Here is a 7,372-nt window from a genome sequence, read left to right as displayed (position 1 = left end):
ATCCCTCCTACAATCATTTCTAATTTATTTTTCAAAACTCGCAAATGTAAGAAAATTGTGTAAAATTTGTAATTGGTACATAAACTATATAAGCTCTTAAGATTAATTTGCTAATTTAGTACAGCTGATATTACCTCTATGTATTGTCAATATAATCATTTTATTACTATGCAAAGAATATTATGACATTAACCTTCTAAGAAGAATTGAACTCATTGCGAAGAAATGAAAATAAAATTTTATTTGGTAAACTGGCTGTTAAGTTGTTGATTTTTGTATTTGATTTATTTTGTATTGGAGCATTAAATACTTCCAATTTTTCAAAGTGTTACAGAGAAACTAAGGCACAAGTTTATTGATTAAGTCCCAGATTTCTTTACAATCAAATCACAATGTCCAAAAAGAGATATGTGATTACAAGAATGAAACAAATATTTATGGAAGAAGAAATAATGGGTTGAAAGACTGAACATTTTCCAAGTTGCTTTTGCCTCATTCATATTTTATCACTGATCAAACAAGAGGATAAAGTTTATAGATTCCTGTGTTAAATAGTTACCCTAAAGTATATGAACATATGAATTTTCCTCAAGCACATGAACATTTACTTCTTTATAATTCACCAACAGAGTAACCATTCTTCTTAGTCCCAGAAAGTTAACCAATGCAAAGGTATCTGCTTCACACTCCTGGCCTACATTAGTATGACAATAATGTCACATGAGCCACATGAACACTTTCACTTAACCTATGATTTCCTATAAAATCATTTATGCACACAACCCACAACACGGCAACCAATAAGCAACAGTGGGTGAATGGCTGGAATGTCAGCTAAGGGTCTGGCATTTGTACTTCTAGCAAGAATGTTAGTGTAGAGAGATTCTCTTGTGGAATGTATGGAAACATCTCCTGTCAGTGAGAGCTGTTGGCCTACTAGCTTAGGCAAGAAATAGCTGGGGAGAGTTCTGGCAGACAAGAAGGAATTTTAGGACAGAGTCAGGCATTTAAAAATGTTTACCCTCAACAGTGAAGGAGTAGATCATATGAAACTGAGGAGAGGTAACCAAATTGATGGTATGACTCAGAATAGAAAAATGAATAATTAAGCTATGAACTAGTTGGGAAACAAGTCAAAGTTTTTGGACTAGTTATTTATTCACGAAATCATAAGTCTTAGAGTTGCTTGAAAAGTACACAGTTACAAGTTCGTGGCGCCATTATAAAACTCATAGCTATCACTGTATGTATTTTCTAGACTCCCAAAATAAAGTGCCAGTAAATATCTTCAGCAAAATCATAGAAGAAAACTTCCCTAACCTAAAGAAAGAGATACCCATAAACATACAAGAATCCTACAAAACTTCAAATAGATTGGACCAGAATAGAAACTTCTCCTGTCACAAAATAGTCAAAACATTAAAATGCACAAAACAAAGAAAGAATATTAAAAACAGTAAGGGAAAATGGGCAAGTAACATATAAAGGCAGACCTATCAGAATTACACCAGACGTCGCACCAGAGACTATGAAAGCCAGAAGATCCTGGACAGATGTCATACAGACCCTAAGAGAACACAAATGCAAGCCCAGGTTACTGTATCCAGCAAAGCTCTCAATTAACATAGATAGTGAAACCAAGATATTCCATGACAAAACCAAATTTACCCAATATATTTCTACAAATCCAGCCCTACAAAGGATAATAAATGGTAAACCCCAACACAAGGAGGCAAGCTACACCCTAGAAAAAGCAAGAAACTAATCATTTTACAACAAAACAAAGAGAAGACAAGCACACAAACAGAATCTCACCACCAAATACGAAAATAACAGGAAGCAACAATCACTATACCTTCATATCTCTAAACATCAATGGATTCAATTTCCCAATAAAAAGACGCAGATTAATAAATTGGACATGTAATGAGGACCCAGCATTTTACTGCCTACAGGAAACACAGCTCAGAGACAAAGACAGACACTATGTCAGATTAAAAGGCTGGAAAACAACTTTCCAAGCAAGTGATCTAAAGAAGCAAGTTGGAGTAGCCATTCTAATGCTGAATAAAATTGATTTTCAACCAAAAGTCATCAAAAAAGATAAGGAAGGACACTTCATATTCATCAAAAGAAAAATCCACCAAGATGAACTCTCAATCCTAAATATCTATGCTCCAAATACAAGGGCACCTACATGCATAAAAGAAACCTTACTAAAACTGAAAGTACATATTGAATCTAACACAAAATTAGTAGGAGATTTCAACACCCTTCTCCCATCAATGAACATATCATGGAAACAGAAATTGAACAGAGACATAGACCGATTAATAGAAGTTATGAACCAAATGGATTTAACAGATGTCTATAGAATATTCTCTCTTAAAACAAAATGATATGCCTTCTTCTCACCATCTCATGGTACTTTCTCTAAAATTGACCATATAATCAGCAAAAAACAGGCCTCAAAAGGTACAGAAAGATAGAAATGATCACATGCGTCCTATCAGACCACCACGGGCTATAGATGGTCTTCGATAACAAAAAATAAAGAATGTCAACATATAAATGGAAGTTCAACAATGCTCTACTTAATGATAATCTGGTCAAGGAAGAAATAAGGATGGAAATTAAAGACTTCTTAGAATTTTGTGAAAATGAAGGTATAACATACCCAAACCTATGGGACACAATCAAAGTTGTGCTAAGAGGAAAACTCATAGCTCTGAGTGCCTACAGAAAGAAACAGGAGAGAGCATATATCAGCAGTTTGACAGCACACCCATAAGCTCTAGAAGGCAGGAAATAATCAAACTCAGAGCTTTAAAAAACCAAGTAGAAACAAAAAGGACTACACAAAGAATCAACAGAACTAAAAGCTGGCTCTTTGAGAAAATCAATAAGATAGATAAACCCTTAGCCAGATTAACCAGAGGACAAGTGAGTGTATCCAAATTTAAAAAAAATATCAGAAATGAAAAGGAGGACATAAAAACAAAATCAGAGGAAATTAAAAAAAATCATCAGATCCTACTACAAAAGCCTATATTCAAGAAAACTTGAAAATCTGGAGGAAATGGACAATTTCCTAGAAAGATACCAGGTACCGAAGTTGAATCAGGAACAGATAAACCATTTAAACAACCCCATAACTCCTAAGGATAAAAGCAGTCATTAAAAGTCTCCCAACCAAAAAGAGCCCAGGTCCAGATGGGTTTAGTTCAGAATTTCAACAGACCTTCATAGAAGACCTCATACCAATACTATCCAAACTATTCAACAAAATTGAAACAGAGGGAGTGCTACCAAATTCCTTCTATGAAGCCACAGTTACTCTTATACCTAAACCAAACAAGGACCCAATAAAGAAAGATAACTTCAGACCAATTACCCTTAAGAATATCGTTGCAAAAATATTCAATAAAATTCTGGCAAACCGAATCAAAGAGCACATCAAAACAATCATCCACCATGATCAAGTAGGCTTCATCCCAGGCATACAGGGATGGTTTAATATACGGAAAACCATCAATGTCATCCATTATATAAACAAACTGAAAGAACAAAACCACATGATCATTTCATTAGATGCTGAGAAAGCATTTGACAAAATTCAACACCCCTTTATGATAAAAGTCCTGGACAGAACAGGAATTCAAGGCCTATACCTAAACAAAGTAAAAGCCATATAAAGCAAACCAGTAGGTAACATTAAACTAAATGGAGAGAAACTTGAAGCAATTCCACTAAAATTAGGGACTAGACAAGGCTGCTGACTCTCACCCTACTTATTCAATATAGGTCTTGAAGTTCTAGCCAGAGCAATCAGACAACAAAAGGAGATCAAGGGGATACAGATCTGAAAAGAAGAAGTCAAAAATCACTATTTGCAGATGATATGATAGTATATTTAAGTGATCCCAAAAGTTCCACCAGAGAACTACTAAACCTGATAAACACCTTCAGCAAAGTGGCTGCGGATAAAATTACCTCAAATAAATCTTTAGCCTTCCTCTACACAAAAGAGAAAGAAGTTGACAAAGAAATTAGGTAAATGAAACCTTTCAAAGTAGTCCCAAAAAATATAAAATACCTCGGTGTGACTTTCAGCAAGCAAGTGAAAGATCTGTATGATAAGAACTTCAAGCCTGTGAAGAAAGAAATTGAAGAAGATCTAAGAAGATGGAAAGATCTCCCATGATTGTGGATTGGCAGGATTAATGTAGTAAAAATGGCCATTTTACCAAAAGTGATCTACAGATTCAATGCAATCCCCATCAAAATAGCAGTCCAATTCTTCATAGAGTTAGACAGAAAAATTTGCAAATTCATCTGGAATAACAAAAAAACCAGGATAGCTAAAACTATCCTCAACAATAAAAGGACTTCCCAGGGGAACCACTGTCCCTGAACTCAAGCAGTATTACAGAGCAATAGTGATAAAAACTGAATGGTATTGGTACAGATACAGGCAGATAGACCAGTGGAATAGAATTGAAGACCCAGAAATGACCCACAAACCTATGGTCACTTTATTTTTGACAAAGGAGCCACAACCATCCAATGGAAAAAAGATAACATTTTCAGCAAATGGTGTTGGTTCAAACAGAGGTCAGCATGTAGAAGAATGCAGATCAATCCATGCTTATCGCCCTGTACAAAGCTTAAGTCCAAGTGGATCAAGGACCTCCACATCTAACTAGATACACTCAAAGTAATAGAAGAAAAAGTGGGAAGAATCTTGAACACATGGGCACTGGAGAAAATTTCCTGAACAAAACAACAATGGTTTATGCTCTAAGATCAAGAATTGACAAGTGGGACCTCATAAAGCTACAAAGCTTGTGTAAGGCAAAGGACACTGTGGTTAGGACAAAACGGCAACCAACAGATTGGGAAAAGATCTTTACCAATCCTACAACTAATAGATGGCTTATATCCAAAATATACAAAGAACTCAAATAGTTAGACTTCAGGGAGACAATTAATCCTATTAAAAATGGGGTTGAGAGCTAAACAAAGAATTCACACCTGAGGAATATCGAATGGCTGAAGAGCACCTAAAGAAATGTTCAACATCTTTAGTCATAAGGGAAACACAAATCAAAACAACCCTGAGATTCCAAGTCACACCCGTCCAAATGGCTAAGATCAAACACTGTCGTGACAGCAAATGCTGGCAAGGATGTCGAGAAAGAGGAACACTCCTCCATTGTTGGTGGGATTGTAGACTGGTACAAACATTATGGAAATCAGTCTACAGTTTCATCAGAAAATTGGACATTGAACTACCTGAGGACCCACCTATACCTCTCTTGGGCATATACCCAAATGATGCCCCAACCTATAACAAAGACACATGCTCCATTATGTTCATAGCAGCCTTTTTTATAATAGCCAGAAGCTGGAAAGAACCCAGATGACCTTCAACAGAGGAATGGATACAGAAATATGTTACATCTACACAATGCAATACTACTCAGCTATCAAAAACAATGACTTTATGAAATTCATAGGCAAATGGATGGAACTGGAAAATATCATCCTGAGTGAGGTAACACAATCACAGAAAAATACACATGGTATGCATTCATTGATAAGTGGATATTAGCCCAAATGCTCGATTTACCCTAGATGCACAGAAGACATGAAACTCAAGAAGGATGACCAAAATGTGAATGCTTCACTCCTTCTTTAAAAGGGGGAACAAGAATACCTTTGGGAGGGAATAGGGAGGCAAAGTTTAGAACAGAGGCTGAAGGAATTTCCATTCAGAGCCTGCCCCACATGTGGCCCATACATATACAGCCACCAAACTAGATAACATGGATGAAGCAAAAAGTGCAGGCTGACAGGAACAAGATGTAAATCTCTCCTGAGAGACACAGCCAGAATACGGCAAATACATAGGTGAATACCAGCAGCAAACCATTGACCTGAGAACCAGACCTCCTTTGAAAGAATCAGAGAAAGGACTGAAAGAGCTTGAAGGGGCTTGAGACCCCATATGAACAACAATGCCAACCAACCAGGGCTTCCACTGAGTAAGCCACTACCTAAAGACTATAGATGGGCTGATCCTGGGCTCCAAAGACATATGTAGCAATGAATAGCCTAGTAAGGGCACCAGTGGAAGGGGAAGCCCTTGGTACTGCCAAGGCTGGAGCCCCATTGAAAAGGATTCTTGGCGGGAGGGCGGTAATGCGGGGTGGGTAGGGAGGGGACCACCTACATAGAAGGCGAAGGAGAGAGCTTAGGTGGATATCCGCCTGGAATCAGTGAAAGGGAAAAACATTTGAAATGTAAATAAGAAATACCCAATTTAATAAAGATGGGGAAAAAAAGGATCCATGATACATTTCAAGTCACCCTATTGTTTTTAATATGCCCGTGACCATGCCATACCTTGGGGACATGTATTACAACTATTTCTTCTTCATTTTAAAAATAACTCCATCCCAAAACTAGATGAAAACATTTTACACATTTTTAGAAGCCATTTTACACACATTTTAGCAATAGTTTTTAATTCTTTAATTTTATATTCTAAATTATATATTATTTTAAAAAGAAAGAATATAGTGAAAATGACTTTCATATTTTGCTCTTAATAATTTCATAGGCTAATTATTCAGTAAAAATAAATCATATTGCTTTTGGTTTTATTTCTAAATTATTGTACATGATTTCCTATATTTCTCAGATTCATAAAAATGAATAATGTGTGCTTTCAAAGAATATATTAAGTTGAAATTGGCTCAGCTCAATATGCTAGAGAATATATAATTTAGTATCAGTAGCATTAAAACTTAACATGTTCTAAGCAGAAATTTTAAAGTATTAGGAGATAATTTGTCATAAGTTACTTTCTGGTTTTACATAATGCTTTTATGATTTTTAAGTGACATTTACAAGTATTTTCCAAATGTTTCTAATCCATTTAAACAAGTAAATTGAGCATGAGCTTAGCATGAAATATGTACTTTACATTGATAATTAATAAAATACGTTATTATATAAAATATATTATTCAGTAAAATTTGTTCCTTCAATGAGGCCCATCACTACAATTCAAGATAAATCTGATGATACATCTCAAAAATAGCTTATTTTCTTCAATGAGCATTTTCATAGTTTTCTTTACTCATATGACTATTACCATCTTATTGAGAAAACAAAAGAATTAATCATTCTTACCTGATTAATTTATGTTTCCCTTTACCTATAAAACATAAACACACATTTATAATGAAGAGTTAAAAATATATAAAAGTGAATTCATGATATTTTAAGCATATCTAAAAAATTGTAAAGTGACTATTTATTTATAACTGTGCATGTTTAATCTTCTTAATAACATTTCCTAAAA

Source organism: Rattus norvegicus, chromosome 2 (assembly GCF_036323735.1).
Source record: "Rattus norvegicus strain BN/NHsdMcwi chromosome 2, GRCr8, whole genome shotgun sequence".
In the NCBI taxonomy this organism is placed as follows: Eukaryota; Metazoa; Chordata; class Mammalia; order Rodentia; family Muridae; genus Rattus; species Rattus norvegicus.
This window is presented reverse-complemented; position numbering follows the sequence as displayed.